Genomic DNA, 6450 nt, shown 5'->3' with positions numbered 1-6450 from the left:
GCTGCAATCTCCTACTCCACTTTATAGGCCAGGCCCCATTCTACCCACTGCCTTGGATGGCAAATAGCACTTGTCCTGCAGCTGGTCCCACCGAGCCAGCAGGATCATGGGTGCACGAAGGAGGGCAAGCTCCTTGGGGACCGTGCTGGGGGCTGCTGGACTGTCTGGCTGCACGCAAAACTTGGCGGGCACCCCCACTAGGTGGAGGCAACATGGTGGCCAGCAGGCGCTTCCCAGCTGCTCTTTGCTGTTCCCCTTCCCTGCCAGCCTCTGCTGTGTTAGGGACTCTGCCGTCTGATTTCTCAAGTCACCCTGCTCCCTACTTTGCAGGCAGGGAGGGGGATTGGAGCTGCCTTCTCCTGAGTTGGTGCTGAGGGCCCACAGCCAGCCTGCCATCTTGTCCCCACGTACCCCAAATGCTCTTGAGGAGACGGGCAACATGCAGTGCGCCAGCACCCTAGTATGCCCCGCATCCCAACAAACCGGTTCATTCCCACCCACACAGCCAGATCAAACAGTGTTTAGGAAACAATCTGGGATCCATATTAGCGCTCAGTACTGTCGCCGCCAGGGCAGTTTAAGCGGGGAGGGGGGGAGGCACTCTTTCTAGCACATTCCAATTGACAACAGCTGGGACGGCTCTGCTCGGAGCAGCTGCCTTCAGTGCGGCCCCATTGCATCGCCTTTCTGTGTGGAAAGCTTTGTTTTGGCTAGGGACGGGTTTGTTGCGCTTTCTTGCACTGAAGTCTCACACAGAGACTTTCCCTTTGCCCATGGCATGTGACCCTGCCAACTTATGGGCTTGCATCCCCAGTAAAAAAACCAACATTTAAAAAACATATATATAAAAAAAGTAAAGGTTAATTAACCTCAGCTCTGTTCTCAGCAAAGCAAGGCTGCCATGGATATGTAATAAAAATAGCTTCTCAATGGTCCTTGTGTCTGTCAGAGTCTTGCTCTGTGATCTTTCAGTCAAAACCATGAAAGCGGGAGGGGGAGGAGAGGCTGATTCGCTACTGTCCTTTTCTTGTGCATGTGTTCCCAAGGCTGCCCGGCTCTGTCCTTCAAATCATCTCCACCAGTAAATCATTTAGCTCAACCTGTCACTCTCGGCCATTGTGAGGAGACAAAAGCTACCCATTTAACCCCAACCATGGCTGATTCACGCGGCAGGGAATGCAGGCTTACAAAAGGAGGCTTGCAGGGAAGGTGGCAGTTGGGTTGGATATCTTGTACTCTGGGGCTGGTTTTCCCTCTCTCTTCTATTTTTTTTTTCCCCTCCCCCTCTGTTATTTTAAATTAGCAGCACCTCTCATACTGGGATTGTTTTTTGAAGACTGTGTGTTTGTCAACAGAGCTGTTCTGCTTGAGTAATTTGACCCCAGCCTGGCTTCAAAGCTTTGAAAGGGCAAGAAACACACATACCCATATCAGCATACATCTATTACGCCTTTCACCTGGACAGCTTTTTGGACTATTTTTGTTGCTTAAAAAAAAAAAGTGGAAACAAAACATCCAATTAGTCACAGGGAACCAGAGCTATTCCAGTCATCCCGCTATTTGGGGAAATCTGCACTGCAATTATCGGGTTCATTTCACCTGAAGTATTGCTCTAAACCATCAGCTAAAACTCTCCTCCCTTGAATCATAACCTCTGCCCCAAGTCTGAACCTCAAATGGGCATCTCCTGTGTTTCAACAGGTCATTCCCTCTGCCAAGAAATCACTCTGCCCTGATATTTTAAAATTAAAAATTAGTCCTTTGCCATAGAAATCAGCTGTTAAATTTAAGACTGCTTTTCCATAATTGCCTTGGCCAATGTTTAATCTTCATGTAATGCCTCCCACCCCCAAACAACCAAAATCCTGAAAAACTAAACAGGCCATTGGAAAGCAGCAAATTCACATTGTGATAACAGTAAAATGAAATAATAGAGAAACCAAGCAATACTGCAGATATTTTCATTATTTATTCCTTTCTCCCACTAAATTCCAGAACATCCCTAATAAGCACAGAATCTGCCACAAAGTAAACTGTAATTTATATATAAAACATACCTGCAAATATACACAGTTTCGATTTCTAATGATACTGTCATTAATCCAGATTAATTCTTCAGTAATACCCTACCAAGTGTAGCGCTATGTTTTAAGAGCCAAGCACTGAATTTGACAAAGTCTCACAAGCAGAGAATACACCACATCTATGCTTCTCCAGGGATATTCCTGATTTTTGTTATGCTTGTGAGATCTAAGAAATGACTATGTACCATACAACTTTGTAATCTTTTTAATGTGCCTCTTAGCAACAAGTAGTTCAGGATGTGGTTATTTCTTAGTGTGTTAGACATGTTTACTCTCCTGTTGGGCATTTAAAATGCCATGAATCCTCTTTTCACGATGAATTGTGTGTCAAAATTTTGGTTTGGGTATCAAATTCCCTCATAACCCTGTCATTAGGAAAAGTCTTTGTCTGCCTGAGTCACTCTTTTGATTCTTTTGGTTTGTTTTTTTTTGTGTTCCCCTGACAGGTCTATCCTACACCTTTCTATAGCTTGCAGAGTAAAGCAGGGTTGGGAAAACATGTTTTGCATTATGGAGTTCACAGTCTCACTGTAAGCTTTCTCACAGATTCATCTTCAGTGAAGGGTGGAAGGGTGGGGGAGAAAACATGCTTTCGCTGAGACTGTGGAGTATGTGAATTGCCTTCTCTTTCAACCTATGGGGCAGCCTTCACAGATTTCAGCACAAATGGAAGAAATATCTGATTTCCCATTCCATCTGGATTCAGTTTCTTTCTTCCTCTTTGTATAGTTTCTTAGAGACATTATGGAGCTCACTGGAGGGGCTGCGTACACATGACTATGGCGGCACTGGGCATACTGCCAGAATTTCACTCCAGGAGGCTGCAAAAGGAATCTTTAATTAACTTGAACCAAAACACTGAATGGCAAAGAACAAAAGAGTGGGGGTGGAGAAGGAGAGAAGGAAAGGAGGGAGTAGAAAATAATGTTTCCCATACTAGAATCTCCATTTTTGGTATGGTATAACATGATCATAATGTTGTCCCTTCTATGTGTTTACTAGAGCACAGGTAGTAATTCCTAATTCCCGTCTTATTCAGTAAATTTTGCCTTTCCTTCTGCTTATGGAATTAATATCTGTGATTGCCCTTTGTACAATGTAGTGATCAATATTCTCTCGACTCTTATATTAACATATAGATTGATTGCATATATCCTCTATAACTTACAAGATTCTAAATATGAGATGGCTGAGTCTCCAGCACCTTGAACATTGCAAAACTACACTGTAATATTGCAATAGTGCATAGGAGTTCCAGACATGGAAAAAGATCCTACTCTGCTTGGCATGGTACCAATATGGTATGTCCCTGTTCTCAAAAGTTTACATTCTAAGCATAAGCAAGAATTAGATACAGACAGATGAACAACATAACTACTAACTGAAACAGCATTATTCATTGTTGTGAAATGTTTTCAAAACAGAATGGATGATGTTTCACACTCATTTTGCAGAAATATACAAGATGCAAAGCAGTAGAAAATCAGGCCTGAAATACCTTTCTCACTTGAGCACAAGGGAATAAGTCGAGTGGTTTCTTTGCTGTTCATTTCCTGGTTAAATATGTGTGCAGAATAATTACTCTAAATGCAAAACTAATGGTGATTTCATGCATATTCATTCAAGTGACTTTGTGATCGAGGCTCTGGTACTGTTCTAGTTAATGAGGCTCAGTTGCTCAAATATTTGTGAAAACAAACATAGCAAGGACTTGTACATGCTCAACATGAACTTATTTACACATTCAAAGGAATATTCAAGTGTGAATTGATTCGCCAGTTGGTGGTTTGGAGTGTATTATGTTTGCATCTTCTGGCTTAATGACATCCTAAAAGAATCCAGTTTGTGCTATCTCTGATATGAACCAACCCATGATAGCTGGGGACAAGCAAGAGATTCACTTTAAAAGCACGGTCCGGGCCCACACTGAAATGCTAATGAGGATGTACCCAAATTCCAAAGAATTATTTCATCCTCAGAAGCATATATAATTTTTCCTATCTTAACTTTCCAAAACAAAATCAGTCAAAAAGTATCCTTAATTTCCTGTTTTAAGCTGATGTTTGGTATTGCTGCCTGAACATTAATGGCAAAGAAACCATATTTCACTGCTCTGTAAAGCAACCATGTACTTGCTGAGCATAGTATGAAAACCTAACATAGAGACAAGTTCCAGAATCCCCTCCAAAAAGAAATGTTGCCACAGAGGCTGGAGATTGTGTCTTCCTCAAGTCATGTTATGAGTAGCTTCAAAAGAATTTAAGAATCTTTAAACTGAATGAGACATCTTTGATAAGACCCTCATCAGGTTTACAGAGATCAAGGGGCCTGGGTTAAAACACTCACTGAATGTGCCTTGGAGAGGTCTCTGGATTTTGTTTGCAGCTACCTGTATTGGAAGCCATAACATGCATAGAGACCAGGCTTGGAGAGATATCTATAGTATATATCTCAAAAACTTAAATTTATTTATTTATAATTTTTTTTTAATATATATAACCTTTTTATGACCCAGTTTTATTCACCTAACTTAGAAAGAATTATGTATGAACTGTATGAGGATTGCATTTAGAGTGAGAATTCAGTTTATATAACAAAATTTCTATCTGCCAAAATAGAAAGTCTCCTCTGAGTTAGTCTAGTATAACTACAGAATAACTCTATTTAATTGAAAGGCATTCAATTAGATTTAATGGCATGAGAAGAAGAATTTCTTTTCCAAGTTTTCTCTCTCTCTAAATATATTTATATATATTTCTGTGTGTGTGTACACACACATGCATGCATGCATAGATAGATACATAGATGGATACATAGATAGTTATCCGCTACATTACCAAAACACACTCAATGAGGAATTGAGCACAGTTATTGGAAACTGTGAAGAATAAGCATGATACAATAGTTTTTCTCTACCTAATCATTAGTATGCTGGCTCATTCCAGATTACATATGCATTACACTCTGTTTTAAACTTTTAAAGATGTTACATACATCTACACCGAAGGCAGCATTAGTTGTTTTTGGCTTTACTCTGGCAGATGGACTGATCTTAGCAATACAAACCCATCCCTCACACAAGGTTGTCCAACTTAGAGGTTTTTCTGAAATCTTCTGCTGTTATTTATTTTCCTAAAAGAATATCAAAATTAGTTTCAAATTCAAAGTGACAACAGAATAAAACCTTTTGAAATCCCTAATCAGCATCTATTCCTCATGTAATTAATCCCACTGTAGACAGTAGAGATAGAGCTAAGGCAAAGTTAACTCACATAATTTTCATGTGACAAGTAACCCTGATTCTTTTGTACTGGCTGATTTTTAACTCTGTCAGGCGTTCACAATTAGAAGTAAAACTATTGATGTGCATATTAACGACCTTTCACTACAAATGTGAATACGGGTTATCCTGTTCCATTTTCTTTCACGTCAACTTTCTGTTGGAATTTAGCAGTTCTCTTTTCTAGTGAAAATTAGTCCATTTTGAGTGACAAATGGCTGTTAGAAATTCTGAATACATGTAGACCCAATAAAAATTAAGTTACCATCATTAGAAATGTAAAAGTCATAAAATCCCTCAAGTCAAAAGAGATCACTTTATGGGAAGGCTCATGGACTTTTTTTCACTAGCTAACATATCCCCATGCTCAGTGAGCTTTCATTCCACGGGAGCTGCTCACTGGTGTGACAGTACTGCTTTCCAGTTTGCTCCATGATTACAATTCCCACTAGTTTCCAGGCATTCCTAAATAAGGCCCAGCACTTCTCTGCATTAAGATTCTGCCTTACATCAGACTTCAGCAATTTTCACTTAAAAAAAAAAATGAGGACGATATCTGAGAATTCTCTTAGAGCAGAATTTAAATTAAATCTCCTTATTAATGATGTATGGATTTCTTTCATTGTTTAGGAGGCCTGTGAGCAGTTGAAAGAAACAAGAAGGCTTTTAGTAATGGGCACTAACAGCACCATTGTGCTTGCATGGAAGCTCTTGGCCATTCAGTGTCACAGGGTCAAAAACAATCCAAGCTCCCACACCAAAGCAGTCTGTAGAAGGCCACACAGGCCTCACAACACTGAGTCTTTAGAAGTCTTGGGTGGGTTTCTGTGAGTGATGTGTTAAGTTCAGCATTGGGAGGTACAGAGGAAATTAATTTTTATTAAAGTTTACACTCATTCAAACTTCCCAGGCCCATTTTTGATTTTCTGAGTTAGGTTGGAAAACTGATGGGAATAAACTGAAGTGTGATTTAGAAATATTATGAGACAACCTTTTTAATGCTTTTACTTCTGGTTGTCTGGCACATCTCTCTCTCAAGCACTGGGTGTAGTCTTGCTGCCTTGCAAATAACAGTGATAGAAATCA

Source organism: Phalacrocorax carbo, chromosome 3, assembly GCF_963921805.1.
Source record: "Phalacrocorax carbo chromosome 3, bPhaCar2.1, whole genome shotgun sequence".
NCBI classification, from domain to species: Eukaryota; Metazoa; Chordata; class Aves; order Suliformes; family Phalacrocoracidae; genus Phalacrocorax; species Phalacrocorax carbo.
Note: the sequence above shows the minus strand (reverse complement) of the source record.